Source organism: Cavia porcellus, unplaced genomic scaffold (genome assembly GCF_034190915.1).
Source record: "Cavia porcellus strain 051 isolate PalLab524CR breed Dunkin Hartley unplaced genomic scaffold, mCavPor4.1 scaffold_1, whole genome shotgun sequence".
Classification (NCBI taxonomy): Eukaryota; Metazoa; Chordata; class Mammalia; order Rodentia; family Caviidae; genus Cavia; species Cavia porcellus.
In genome coordinates, this window is record NW_026947484.1 from 162,887,077 (window position 1) to 162,901,772 (window position 14,696).

General features: G+C 44.7%; 1 protein-coding gene across 3 annotated transcripts in view; it reads right to left on the reverse strand.

Moving 5' to 3' along the window:
- The window catches only part of Pde4b (phosphodiesterase 4B), a 526,060-nt gene extending 512,778 nt beyond the window's left edge, over positions 1-13,282 (reverse strand). The window contains exon 1 of one of the 3 annotated variants that reach the window (XM_063258980.1): positions 13,061-13,282. The gene's annotated coding sequence lies outside the window, so the exon portion shown is untranslated. Of the gene's footprint in view, positions 1-12,748; positions 12,766-13,060 lie in introns of those variants that run through there. The other 2 variants (XM_063259006.1, XM_063258986.1) reach the window with 2 other exon arrangements.
- Positions 13,283-14,696: the final 1,414 nt, after the last annotated feature.

Sequence of the window (14,696 nt, forward strand, 5' to 3'; positions counted from 1 at the left end):
ATACAGCAATGAGGCATCCTATCATCAAAATGATAACAGATTAGATGAAATGGAGCCTTAGAAGTTTTAGATAGAGAGAAGAAAGGAAGACAAATCGAAGACCTTATAGTATTTCATGAAATCAGACTTTTGGTTGTTGGCGCTTTTTATTACATCAGAAAATTTTTATATAAACAATTCATGACAGCCAACAGGCTCTTAGAAGCCCCCACCAACAGAAGGTGACCTCTCACAGCCTGAGATGAGATGTTCAGGGACTTGAGAATTGACTTCACTGGTGACTAACAAAAATTCCAAGAGCTAAAGGAGGATCACCTAGGAAGAAAAGACCACTGAGTTCCCCACACAAAAGAAATTAGAAATGAAATGACTGGAACCAGAGCATCTTAGAAATTTCAAAATTCCAAGTATCAAGAGAAAAAAAAAGTCACCTTTATGGTATCAAGATTTATGATCACACAGACTTCCCAGTGGGTAGAGTGGTGAGCAGGCCTTCAAAATTCTGAAGTAAAATAACTTCTTGGAACTCTACATTCGGAAAAACCACCTATCTGATATAAAACAGAAGAAAAACATTCTCAGGTGTAAAACATCTCAGAAGTTTTGCCTTCGACAGAGTGTCTCCTAGGAAGATCCTGATGTGCTCCATGTCATCAATACAGAGGATTAAACCAAGAAAACAGGGCACGGAAATCAGGAAACAGGGACCCCGAAATGAGGAAGAGGTAAAGAAATCTGCAGAGTGATAATACTGCAAACACCACTGGCCATCACCAAACCTATTTGCTCTTCTCTAGACACACAGCAGAACTAAAGAAAAACCATGTATCCCAGCCTCTCTTGCTGCTAGAGTTTTAGAATAAGACTGAATTCCAGACAGTGAGCTGTAAACTGGAAGAGGCCTGCCTCTCCCAGGAAATTCCTCCATTCCTTCATGCCCTGACTGGATGGCACCTCCCGCCCGCTCTCCCAGCCCTCTCAGACTACCTAGGCGCTGTTACATGGCCAAGAAAAGGCTTCCTGTTGTGTGCAATGGATAAAAATATCCATTTGGAAGATGACAGCTGGAGCTCTGGTGTCCTCTCCTATCTGATCATCGCTGCTATCATGGTGGTTTGGGCTAATGGGCAACTCTTCCCATTCTAAGGGCTCTCCTTAATTTTATTTTCCTCTTAATTTTCAGAAGGCAGCCACGACAATCAGATAAGACTTTCTAAAGCCAAGGGTACTGCAACAAGAGGCAAAATGACCTGTACCACCTGACTTGCAAAGGATGGCATTCTGTATTCAAATTTGGATCAATTTTTTTTCCATTTTAGCAATTGTCTCTTTAGCATAGATCACCTAGGAGCCCAGATGTAATCATTTACCTTCAACAAACTGCTCAAAAATAAGGCAAAGCAGAAAGAAAAGTACCTTTCCTTATACCTATTTCCAGGGCACTTTTCACAGGCCAACTTTTTCCTGAAAACTCACCACCATACAAAGACCACGAAGGACTTCCCGGCTTCTTCCCACAGATGCATGGCTTTTCCCAGGACCTTGACTGGTCAAGTATATTAAGCACCTTAAATCCAGAATGCCTAACACTTTACAGTTGCTTTTTCACACAAAGCAATGGAATGTACCCTGTTATAAAGAAAACTTAGTGGGAAAACTGAGGCATGAACCTTGTTCTTGACTCACAGTCAAGTGTACTGATAACTGCACCATACAATTCCTCTTTCCCACGACCAGCACTGAGAAAACATGGCACTTCGGGTGGAAAAAATGAACAACTTCCTATCTCAAACTGTCTTTCAAGGCACAAAATCCATGGCCAAAGGGATGGCAAATTGGCTGGCATGTGTATGCCCTTGATGTGACTCTCAATACTGTGGAAAGAAGGAAGGAAGAAAAAAAGAAAGAAAGTCAGTGAAGACATTACAAAAGCCTCAATTGAAGATTTTTTATGAATCAAGCAGACCCCGATGATTTCCAAGATATGATCATTTAAAGTTCCAGTCTAGATTTAAGAATCAATTTCCCACAATAATACTGTACATTTTAACACACGCTTTCCCATTTCACCAAACAATTAAGAAACTCAGAAGATTTTCCTATTTGAATAAAATATATTGCCATGTTATTTCATTCAATAAAGCATCTCTCTCTGAAGTGCTTTCTATACATTTTTTTCTTACTGTAAGGCTTAACTTTTGTCTCAGTCACTTTCTCATTGATGGGACAAAATACCTGACACCCACAAATTCAAACAGAAAAGGCTTATCTCACCATCTGTAGGGGTTTCAGTCCTCAGTCTGCTGACTCCAAGACAGGACAGCATGGCAGAGGGGCATGGCAAAAGACAAACAGTCTATAGCAGGGTAGCCAGGAAGCAGTAAGCCTTCCTTTCCCTTTTTTCCTATTTAGGCTACAAGCCCATTGGCTGGTGCCACCCACACCTCAACTGGGCCTTCTCATCATCCATACCCAGAACTATGCTAAACTAATCAGTGTAGTGATTTGGTTATCACAAACTCTTGATTTATATTCATGTATCCTAGACTAGTCACCTCCAAAAAGCTTCACCTATGAGTGCATGAGGCTTTCGGGGGACATCCTGATACAAGCCATGACACCTTTGATATTTCAATACAAGAAAGTAAGCATTCATCACTATATTCCTCTCTTTCAAAAACTGACGTTGAGGACCACATTCAATTCTTGACTATGATACTCACTTTTAGAAATAACTACCCACCATCTTGGTTACATTATTATTTATAGAATTTATGCAACACCCCCCAGAAGAGAGCAATGGACTTCACCATCATTATTTCCTTTATCTTTGTAATATCTACCTGAAAAGTGATTTTAAAAAACACTTGCCTCACTCTGTTTTAATGTGAAAAATTTAACCAAAAGATATTTATTATCCTATTTACTGAGAATGAACAGCTTCTAAGTAGAATGCCAACCTTAATCGGAGAATAAAAGCTTAATTACCTGGCATATTTTCATGAATACCCTGAAGGAGAGTAGGAAAATAAAATAACTGAGATTCAACCAATTTTATTCTTTTCAAAATAAGTAAATATCTGTTACTGGGTATTAACATACATCTCACGTAATAGTTGGGAACAACGAGATATCCCAAAATATATGCAAATTCAAAACAATAAAAAGCATGGTATTTCATGAGCAAAAAAAATACCTAATTTTGTCACTGTCTTATTCCTTGGAATTTCAGATTTTAGAATTCACTTTTAAAGTTCCAAAGGAAATTGTGACATTTTTGCCACAGTTCACTTAATGCCAATGACTACCAAGATTTATTTTCAGTTTGACAGATCAGCTCTCTGGACACACAGCAACAGCTGATGCAGAACTTCCAATGCAAGTCCTGTGAATTTAATGCAAGCAGTAACTAGTAACTATTTTAACGGTCATATATATTAAGATGTGTCCAGATTATGAGACAATGCTAAAATATGATTTTGAAATCTGAGAAGTATTTTTCACATGCGATGACAATGTTTACCAAGTCCATACCTTTTTGTCTTTGTTATATAACACAATTCTAATGTTTGGGAAAAACAGGATTCCAAGATTAAAATTAAGGGGAAATTGCTCTTTCTCAGACTTGCTACAGGCCTGGCCATTAACAGCACCTGCTCAGTAAGATGCCTGTAGTGGTCTACCAGCTGCCTCTCCTCTTCCTAATCAAAAGATAAACTCAGCCACTGGGCGCCCTCTCTCATCCCCTCTTCCTTCCCCTGGTGCAGCACATGCCTGGTAGGAGCACTGCCTATCTTTCCACCTACAGATGAAGACACACGCTAACACAGGGGAGCCCAAGGCATGAGTGCAAATCCTCGAAAATCTCGTCCGATATGAAAAGTCATCTAGACAGTTAGGGCATAGGAAGTTCCATTCAATCCAGCTATTCCCCTCTGGGTATTTTCCCAGAAAAACTGAAAACATTGTGCCACAGTGATACATGTGCACCCACATTTATAGCAACACAGACTGCAATAGCTAAATCTTGGAAACAACTCAAATGCCCGTCAACTGCATAGTGGATGAAAAAGATGTGGTATTTTTATACAATGGAGTATTACCCAGCTATAAAAAGGATTATCTTGAGGCTTTTATAGGTAAATGGAGGCAACTTGAGAACATACTCATAAATGAAATAAATCAAACTCACATTTGTAAATATCATATTGCCTCCCTGGTGTATAAAATACTGAAAGAGTAATAAATCCAAAATGTACATTAGGTATTGTGATAATGAAAGAGAAAGAAAGTGCTCAAAAGCAAAGAACTGGGATAGGGGAAAGGAGAGAAGGGAGAAGGGAAAAGATTATATGTAAATAGGTGTACACATCTCTTCGTGTGTGTGTGTGTGTGTGTGTGTGTGTGTGTGTACAAGATAGAGAACTATACTGCTAATCTGTTAGTTCATCAAAAAAAACAGTTTGTGCATTGATTGTCTGATCATTTTTATGCCTAAATCTTGAAACCTGAACAACTACTTCTAAAGTGACAATGTGAAATATATTAACTAGTGTTAATTTCCTACTATTTTTTTAAATTCTGTATCGTTTCTATCTTTTTTTTTCTATTTTGCTTTTTAAAACAGAAGAAGAACAAAGGCCTTATCTGTTAAAGTATTACAGGTCAAGTTCTTGGGGACTCCCAAATGAATGCAATCCTAATTAAGAAAATACTACCACTACATCCTCACTGGAATCTTCTTTTTCTCTCATTGCATAGCTTAACCCAAAAATTAAATCCTTACCCTCAAATCAGGCAAGTTCAAGTGGAGAAGTATAGCTATTGTGTCACATACGTTTTTTTTTTTTTTTTTTTCATATCCACTTACTGCAAATGGCCATATGCCCTTAACCTTTAAACTCCTTTTTAACCAGATGTGGTAATTCCTGCACTGAGGAGCCACAAGTTCAAGGCTATCCTGGGGTTTACAATGAGTTCAAGGCCAACTTGAACTATATAGTGAGATTCTGCCATCTCAAAAACCAAGATAAAAATTCTCCTTTTAAACATGTCTCTCAGTTGTGTGAAAGTGTGAAGTCAGAATATAACTGCAGGAAAGACGCTCCCTTTAAATGGTAAAGAGGGCAACCCACTCAGCTGTACATTCTTCCTGTCACCCAAATGGGGATGCTTTCTCCCCAGGCTCATCGGTATTCTCAGCTGTATCCCTATCCCACCAAAGATTATGGCGAAGTAGGAGGTGTGAGTCACAGAAATAGTTTTCCTCTTATACATTCCATCCATTGAATAAAATGTGAAATCATTTCTCAGCAATATAAAACAGAAACTCTGGGAGCTTCATGCTGTTCTTTAAGCAATGAATAATAAAATGAAAATTTTACAAGTTATCCAAAACTCTCACACTCCAGCTTCATCAGAAGGAGAATATTTATACAAACTTGCCCAATTTTGGTGTCCAGGATCAGAAATTACAAAGACCTGTAGACATTAATTTCACTCGGCAAAGATATAAAATACAAAATCTTCATCACTCTTTAACACGTTCCATTGGAAAGGCATTTGGCTTGCGATCATAAAAAACCTAAAAAAAATAGTAGAAAACCAATTACGTGGCTTATATTTCATGGTAGAACTCTGAATCTGGAGGTCAGAAGTGCAGATGCCCTGAGGTGTCACTAAAGATCCAAGTGCCACCTCCTTCCCTGCTGTATCAGCTGAGCATCCTCTGTACCCCATGGCTGCTCACCCAAGCAGCCACCCCAACCCACCCCATTTGGGTGACAGGAGTAGGTGAGGGGAAGGACAGCAGCCTCCTCTTGGAAAAGTCCTGTGTCATGTCCAGAGAGGGAGCATTCCCCCAGAAACCTCCGTCTCGCCTCTGTCCTTGAAGCCACATCTAGTTTCAGAGGAGACCAGAAGGTTGAATGTTCTATTTTCCAACATGTACAGCAGAGGAAGATGAAGGTGAGGGGCCTAATGGATGCTGAGTGAGTCCTGGAGCGACAGCCACCTCTGCAGACCATGCAGACCTGGGAGCATCCCAACATGGGCATGAAGGGGTTGGTTCCCTACCTCTGTCACATGCCAGCCCCATGGACTTGGCTATATGACGTAATACCTCTCTTACTGTGCAAATTTCTGATCACCTCAAATTTAAAAGTTGCTTTCCTGGATAGTTTTCCTATGAATAGTGCTGAATTACAGGCACCTGTCACAAAATTGCCCTTCTGCCTTGTCAAATAATGTCACAGACCTGAAGTTTAACCAAATCGTAAGGCCAAGAGATCCTTACAGAATAATACGACCTAAGTCTTGCTTCACAACCTTGGCTTAAACAAGGGTCACCACTGGGCGACCAAGAGCATCTCAGCCTGGCAGCTCAGGACTTCTGATCCCTCCGTCTCACATATTCATTCACGGAAAAGAAATCCTGAGGCCAGTCTCTTCCAGCTCTCCTAATGTTTAGGAGGGGAAAATCTTAGGGGAAAAGCCATATCGATGATTTCTTTTTGCCTGGTCTTCCAGTATTTTCTGTGCTGAGATTTTTATTGTAAAAGAATCCAATCTTTCTTCTCATCTTCAGAGTTGTACTAGTCAGACCGAAGTACCTAGAATAGTCCTTTAAGCATAAAACAGCAGGTTTTAATGTGAGTTTAACTCCTTCAACAAATACCAGCCTGACATCCTGAACTCTGAATTTCTAGACATCTATCATTCTGTGGGCTTCAAATATTTTGATCTATGATACAAGAAAAGCACAGATGTGGTTTCCAAAAACTCCCTCAAAAATTCTCAGTGAGTACTGCAAATGATATTCTATCCTTTTTGATAATATTTGATGATTTGATATGATCGAAATTAGCTTTACATGAACCCAGGGGAGCCCGACTGGAAAAAGGGACATTCAGATCACAAGGGTGGCTTCCCTACACCATAAGAGGGAAAGCATACAGGAGCAAGTCTTCCAGTGTGTGTGTGTATGTGTGTGTGTGTGTGTGTGTGAGTGTGTGTGTGTGCACATATGGGGAGGAGACAGCATGCTCTGTGGGTTGAATTGCCTGTTTGTATTTCTGACAGTGGACAGTTTGAACACCTGCTGGTCCCGCCGTGTCCTGCTCACCATTGCAGTCCAGAATCCACGAGAGAGTGGGCCCAGCTCACCAGTGCCTTCTGCCCAGGGCACTGTCCTACCCCAGACCACAGAGGGCAATGCTGCGACTATAAAATGCACCCTTATCTGTGAGGCACTTTCAGCAGCAAAGACAACCCACACTTAGCATAAGTGTGAAGCAAAACTGTACCTGGAGGTTTTTCCTGGGAGTCCATAAATGCTCAAAGACAAAAAGGCTAATTTGTGAGTATACGTTCATTTTTCTGGATAATTGATCCATATGTGCATCAAATTTTCAAACATGCCCATTTTGTTTAAAAAGACCGGCATGTAAGCACAATTCATTTTTTTCCTTAGTAAGACAAGGGTACTAAGAAATCGTACCTCACTATAAATGTGCATCGTTTTCTCAGAAGAAAGGAGTTCTGCTTACTTGAAGAAAACATAACATTGGGAAATATTATAAATTCAGAATAAATAATCCCTGCCTCCCTGGCACTGGAAAAGAAGCCCTCCCATCACATGTTTCCTCACAGACTTTCAAGATCTCAGGTTTTTAGATAGAAAACAGTAAAGTTGAAATAGGTGATTTTCAAAATCATTTTTGGTTTTGAAACATGCCCTAGTTCTGTGACTCAGCACTATTGTATAACCAGGAGAGCCAAAGACTGAAAATCTTGGTATCTTTTCCTTAATTCATTTGGAGTATCATCAAGTTGCTTGTAGAAATAATGCTACCTATTTTCTCTAAGATATAAAGTGAACATCTGATAAGGAAATTTTTAAATATTTATCACAGAAACAGACACAGATTTTTTTAAAATACTGATTTTTTTCAAATGCTTTAAGACAGCTTAGAGAAAAATGTTTTACTGAAAAAATTTCAGGCATAGATTTTTTTATCTTAGATTTCACTGATGGGCTGCAACTTGACATTGCAATGTCTAATTATGGTAATATTATTTAGCGTAAATAAGTTTTTCAACAGACATTTGTATTATGTCTCTGCAACCAATACACATTATATAATCAAAGCTAGTATTTTCATTAAACTCATAGATAATGTGTCTGAGTAATTAAACCAGAGTTTTTCAGACTATTTAATTCTTGCCCAAACAAGACATACACATTCATCTCCCCCAGCTTCCGCTCCGAGCACAACTATTAAACCCTGGAACTAAAGCGAAAGCCATCCAAAGAAAGACTCAGAGCAGTGGGAACAGGGTGGGGGATCATTTAGTGACCCCTAGATCATAGGAAAAACAGAGCAGTAGCGTTTATCTTCCAACTCCCTACCGTAACTAGTAGTTACCAGGGTCTTCAGACCTAGACTCCCATAGCCCACGTCCAGGTTGGTTTGCTTTGCCACTGTATCTAACTGAGGTCCAGCCAACAACACCAGGTGGCCCCAAAGCACTGGCAGTGGCCACTGCAAGCCCCAGGCCCGAGAGCTCCTCTTGTCTACAGTCCAAGAAAACCCTTCGCCTACCCACAGGTACCACGTGACCCCACTTGGACAGATTCCTTCTGCAAGAGGAGGCAAATAAACCAGGCATACTAAAATATCACCCGACAGCCTCTGGCAACAGCACCGCCTGCAAAGTAAGCCAGGACCTGTGCACTAAACCTAAAGGGGACCAGGACCTCCTAAGACGATACCCAAAAGGTCCAGGCGGTGATGACAGTTTGAATGAAAGGAGACAGTAGTCCCAGGACAGCAGGGCAATGAAGTAAACGCTGGAATCACCTGACAAGACCTACAAATTACCGTTACCAAAAATGCTTCCACAAGCAAATACAAACTCCCCAGAGACAATAGGAAACATAGAAAATCTCAGCAGAGAAGCATAAGCTATCAAAGGAGGCCCAGAGAAATTACAGTGCCAAAACATGGACTCATCCAGAATGAAACAGTCAGGACCGGACAGCACAGGTGACAGAGGGAATAGGGAACTCAAGGATGGGTCAACAGCAGGCATCTAGCCCGAACAACACAGCAGAATGGACTGGGGAAAGAAAGTCAGCAGAGAGAAAAGGCAGAAACAGAAACCCAGCGGAAGGGAAGTTGTTAATTCAAATAACAGCTCGCAGGAAGAAGACAGTGCACTTGACAGGATTTCTAGGGCTAGAAAAACCTGCAGGTCGAACCATTAGGATGAAGGGCTCCTGGAAGAGTTTCAAGTAAGAGAACAATCTGAAAGAGATTATAAAATAAACGCAGGTTCAATAAAGAAATGACAAAAGGGAGGATGGAATCTATTAAAAAAAGAAAAGGATAGGAAACTATGAGGATAAACAGGCGGCCTGAAGAGGCACTTTATGGTGCTTCTCCCAAGGAAGAAATAAGTCACAGCTCAAAGGACAACTTCAACAATACCTGAGGAGCAATAAGGGCATAACTCGTAGCTGAAAGTGGCCCTGAATAATTACCTAGATGCTTCATAAAAATATTTTAATAAAATGTAATACAGATGTGATAGACATGGGAGATTTAAAAAAGCAAGTCCAATATAAGTCTAATAAGAACATCAGAGGAAACAGCAGAGCAGACAGAGAAAACACAATACACAGCGAGATGAACCCTCAAATTTCCAACAATAAACTCAAGAGTCACCTGATGACAGAAGCACAGGGAACCCCACAAAGGAGCCATAAACACAAACCCACATGTGCCCACAGTGGTGCACTGCACCCACAACACCAAACACAAAGAAGAGCCTTCAGTGCAGCCAAGAAGCAATCAACCACAGGGGCTAACGTATCATCAAAGTTATGAGAAAAAAATAAAATCATCCTCAGTTTAGGATTCTGCTCCCAGAGATAATCTGATATGTAAGTGTTACAATGAAACACAATTTCAAACAAATAAACAAATTAGAAAAACAGTAGATTTTCATCATTTGTATATGCTTAGCACAGAACTATTTCCATGAGAAGGAATTTGAATCCAAAAGTGGGTAAGTTTAACATAGCTTGACTGTACATATAATCAGAGGAAAAGGCCATGACCCAAAAACTGGCACTGGGGGATAAAATGTGGCGGAACTACATTCCCACAGCATTGGGAAATACAGGGAATATTCAGAAAGGTAACACCACCAGGGCCTTATACCATTCAGGGAAGAACAGATACTGTGATTTATTTCATCTAAGTCAAAATGAGTATTAAAAACATAAAAATAAACACTAGGCATAGACATTGGATATATAATATTCAAATCACTAGACAGAGGCTGAAGAAATTCAATTAATCCAATCAGTCAAAAAGAATGATCAACTACAGGATGATGGAAGAGTGGGGAGAGGAGATGTCCTCCAAGAGATGTGACATCATAATTCAGAAGACAAATGGGTTCAAACTAAACAAGGGAGAGCGTGAGGAAGGGGCATCGTGACTGGCTTGCTTCCGGACAAACCAGCTCGGACAGGAAGTCCAACATGCACTGTCTTCAGACTGCCTTGGTCTGGTCCCCTGAGGATGGATAAGGAAAAGGCAGAAATGGGCAAACGGAATAGAGGGCTCAATGCAAATCCCACTCCAGTCACCCTCCAGATTTATCCATGTTATGGTGAGACGCTGGACGTTGATACGAGTCAGTCATTGGATCTGAGCTGCCCAGGCAAGGGTGCGACATTGGACAGTGGGGCACCTCAGCTCGGCCATTCCCAGCGACAGTCCTCTGTAAACAGAGCATCACATCACAGTGCCCACCCTACTGCTAGAAGATGGCTACTATGCCGAGCTCACAGGAACCCATGGTCTTGTGATCAGCAGCACCCCACCCGAATTACTTAGGAAGAACAACGGGTGAGAAAAGATAAACGCACTACCGACTCCCAAAACATTCCAACCCAAGACTGTTCCATCCACTTCTTGCTTCTTAGCCAGAGGAAGTGAAATAAGATATTTAAAGCAACCTGGGAGTCTTTATTTCTCCATGATTTTAAATGTTCATTTTGTAATCCAAAATGAAAATATTGTATCTGTGTCCAGAGTCTTTACCAAATAAGTCCTGACTTGTACACACATAGCACCTGTTAGTAAATACGTGTTTCTAAATGAGCAAAGGGCTCCAAGTTCAGAAAACCATACGTGATTGATTTCTTCTTCCTCAAATCCAAACCAAACCCTATTATAAAAGCAAACAAGCATGTCCAAGTAGACACCCTCTAGAGAAATTTAAGGTAATTCATCACTGCACAATATGGCAAGCTCGAAGTAAACTGTAAAACAAACCGGCTGAGAAAAATAGCAGAAGGCAGGCTGCCAGACCGCTAGGAACGCAGAGAGAAGACAGGTAAGCAGATGAACCAGCTCATGCATCCATCGGGCCACCTCAACCATTCCGGTCCACTGCACGCTTACTCACTGCTTGTGAATGAACAAAACAGCATTCTGCCGACTTGGAAAAGAAAACAATGGAAACATACAGCAAAATATGTCACTTGCCAAGCACGCAGGACTGGCTGAGGACTTGTTATGCAGAGGTCACCTGTCAACACTAAGCGTCTCTCTCTTTGGGCTTGAGAAGATCAAGCTGAACTTCCTCCTCCCTGGAGTGGATCCACTGGGCTCTTCAATTCCAGGTCCCTTCCTCTTCCTCAGGTCATAAAGAAAACGTTTCTAGGTTCTTTAATAGCTTTCGATTGTTTGAAAAGTACAGGCATAATGACTGCTTTTAGTTTTTAAAAAAGGGGAGGGTGATCCACAGAAAAAGTATCTGGAGTTTTATTATTTTTCATTCTAACTCTAATTTACTAAGCCTGTGATTCTTGTGCTAGAATCCGGAACTTTCAAGCTGCTGGAAACCTGACTGAAAAGGTGCCCACGGCAGGCGGAGCGGTTTCCTCTCACTCAGATCTCAGACGCAGGACGCAGGGAACCCGCTTCTGTGGGCAGCAGCCTCCTCCGGCAATGTCCACGCGATGTCATGCGAGCGAGTGTGTCAGAGTCTACCTTAAATATTACTTCCAGCATGTGTGTGTCATGTGTATGCAACACACACACCAAGGAGCTAGGAGCTTGCTCTAACCTGTTGGCAACAGTTCTGATTTTTGTGTCAAGCAAGGGACAAGGAAGTTGGTCTGGGGAGAAAGGAAGGAAGAAAGGAAGCAAAACAGGAAGAGGGGAGAGAAAATAAAGCAAGCAGGACAGGGTGAGTGGGAGGGGATCTCCATCCCCATGCTGGAGCCTTAGGAAGAGCCCGTCCAGGACCGCACCACCCAGCAGAGAGAGCAGGAGTTCCTCTCTCCTTATCCAAGGAAGCGCGCGCCCATCGGATGCCCCTGTCACCGGACAGCAGGACCCACAAACTCCTGGGACGCCAGCTCCCGCCGCCTGCAGTCCATCTTGGGGCCCAATGCCATCGCCACCGCTGGGCTGCGAGCCGCGACCCTCCTGCCTCTGCATCCTGCCTCGGCTGCCTTCTTTCCTGGGGACCCTCCCTCCAAGAGGTCCAAGGAGGAGGACAGAGACAGGGCCGGCGAGGCGACGGGAAGGGGCTCGCTTGCGGATGGACTGCAAGAGACGACCACGACGCCGGCCCCCGGGTCCCTTCGGCCCCTACACCGCGCGCTCGCGCGTGGCCATCGCCGGTGCTGCAGGACGACGCCGCAGGCTCCCGCAGCGCTTACCTCGGCTGCCCTGGCGGACCGGAGCCCACTACTCGGGCCGGGGACGCCAGCGGGGCTCACGAGCCAGAGAGAGGCGCGTGGGGCAGAAATCGGGGCTCCAGCTCGGCTCCGCTCCCTTCGGAGGCCCCCGCTGGCCCGAGCTCCCCGCTCCGGGGCACCGGCTGTGCGCGCTGCGCCCTTGCCCTCGCCCGCGCGCGGGGGACAATGTGGCCGCGCCGCAGGACGAGGTGCCCGAGCGCGCTGTCCCCCGGCAGCTCCACCCGCCCGCCCCGTGCAGCCCGCCCCGCTCGCCCGCCCCGGGCCCCTACCTACCTCGCCGGCCCCGCCGCACTCCGGGCGCCGCACTGGGGAGTTCTGCGGAGCAGCCTCAGCCGCCCGGCGCTCGCTGCATCCCTCGCCTGCGGAGCCGGGATCACGCACAGCCCCGCGCGTCCATCAATCAGCCGCGCAGCGGAGAGCCCCGGGGTGAACCTCGCACCCCCGCGCCCGCCCGCCCCCATTCATAGCCGCCAGCGGCGCGGCTCCACGCCCACCCCGCGAGGTCCCCTGCGCTCTCGGATACGAGGCCCCGGCCGGGCGGCTCGAGGGGGAGGGGACGGGCGCGCAGGGGTGGAGCAGCGGGCGAATGGCGTGGGAGCTCCCTGCTCTCCTGTTGCACAAAGGACTCCAGAGGGACCACACGGGGTCGGCGCGTCAGGCAGACACAGCAACCCGAGGAGCTGGCCCCAGACAGGCTGGGAGTGGGTCCCCTCACCAGGGAGCCCGGGGCCCCAGAGACAGGCACCATCCAGTGTTGACGCACCCGGCTGGTGGGGGGGGGGTGTCCTGCAAGAGCGAGTGTGTGAGCCTACATGTGCGTGCCTGTAGTGTGTGTGTGCACGCACATGTGTGTGTGCATGTACAAGAGAGGCCAGGAGACAAATACAGGCACGCACAGGTCCTCTTTTCCCCAGCTGTCCAAATCTTTTCAGCCACAGAAAAGGAGAAGGATGCTGGCGAGGAACCGAAGAGAAAGAGCAATGGATAACTTCGCCTATGGAGCCCCTTAACAAGCTGGAGACCAGAGGGGACTGCATTCACCTGCTTCTCACTTCCACGCGGGGAACACCAGGCCACGCCCTTTATTTGTGCTGAACCAGCTCCAGGTGCAGGGCCAGGAGCACAGGCAAGACCAGGGCAAGGCCCTGCACCCAACCGCCAGCGTCTGGCGGAAGAAATAGCTATGGAAGCCCCCAAATGGACAACACAGGGCCCGCACTGCAGAGACACACGCCGCGGGTGACATGAGTGGAAGCCGCCTTACCTAGCCGGAGGAGGAATGGGGCCAGGAATTCCTTCCCATATGACCCCGTATGACGTGCATATTAAAGGACCAGCTTGCCAAGGAAGTGACAGTCAGCATGTTGGGACCTGCAAGACTCCTGCTCTGCACTGCTGGGGCGAAGAAGCCCGGGCCTATGGCTGGGATGCTATATATTCACCTGCTCCATCACCCGGAATTGAGCCCCAATTCCAGATGAGAAGTACCTAGGTGGTGGAGGTCTGGAGGGAAGCCAAGGACCTCCTGCAGTGTAGTCATAGGCCAATCGTAGTTAGTAAACATAGACCAATCATAAGACTATGAACTGTAGGGTGACCACTGCCCAAGGGTGCTGTGGATGGGAATCTGAACTGTGATTTAATCTAAGGAACCCTTCTGAGCAACCACCTCAGTGAGTACGGAAACTCTGAAACACATTCCTGGTGACTACTGTTGTTAAGGGTCTTACCTCATCTTCAGAAAATACATCCGAAGGGTTCTTGTTGCAGGAAGCATTAAATAGAGTCCAGTAAAATCATGATGTCAGCTATTTTTCCTGTCTCTTCCTAGAAATTATGCAAAGAGAAAAGACAGGGGTTGAGATAGGAGTTAAATGCTATTTCCCGTAAGCTTACACAGATTTTACCC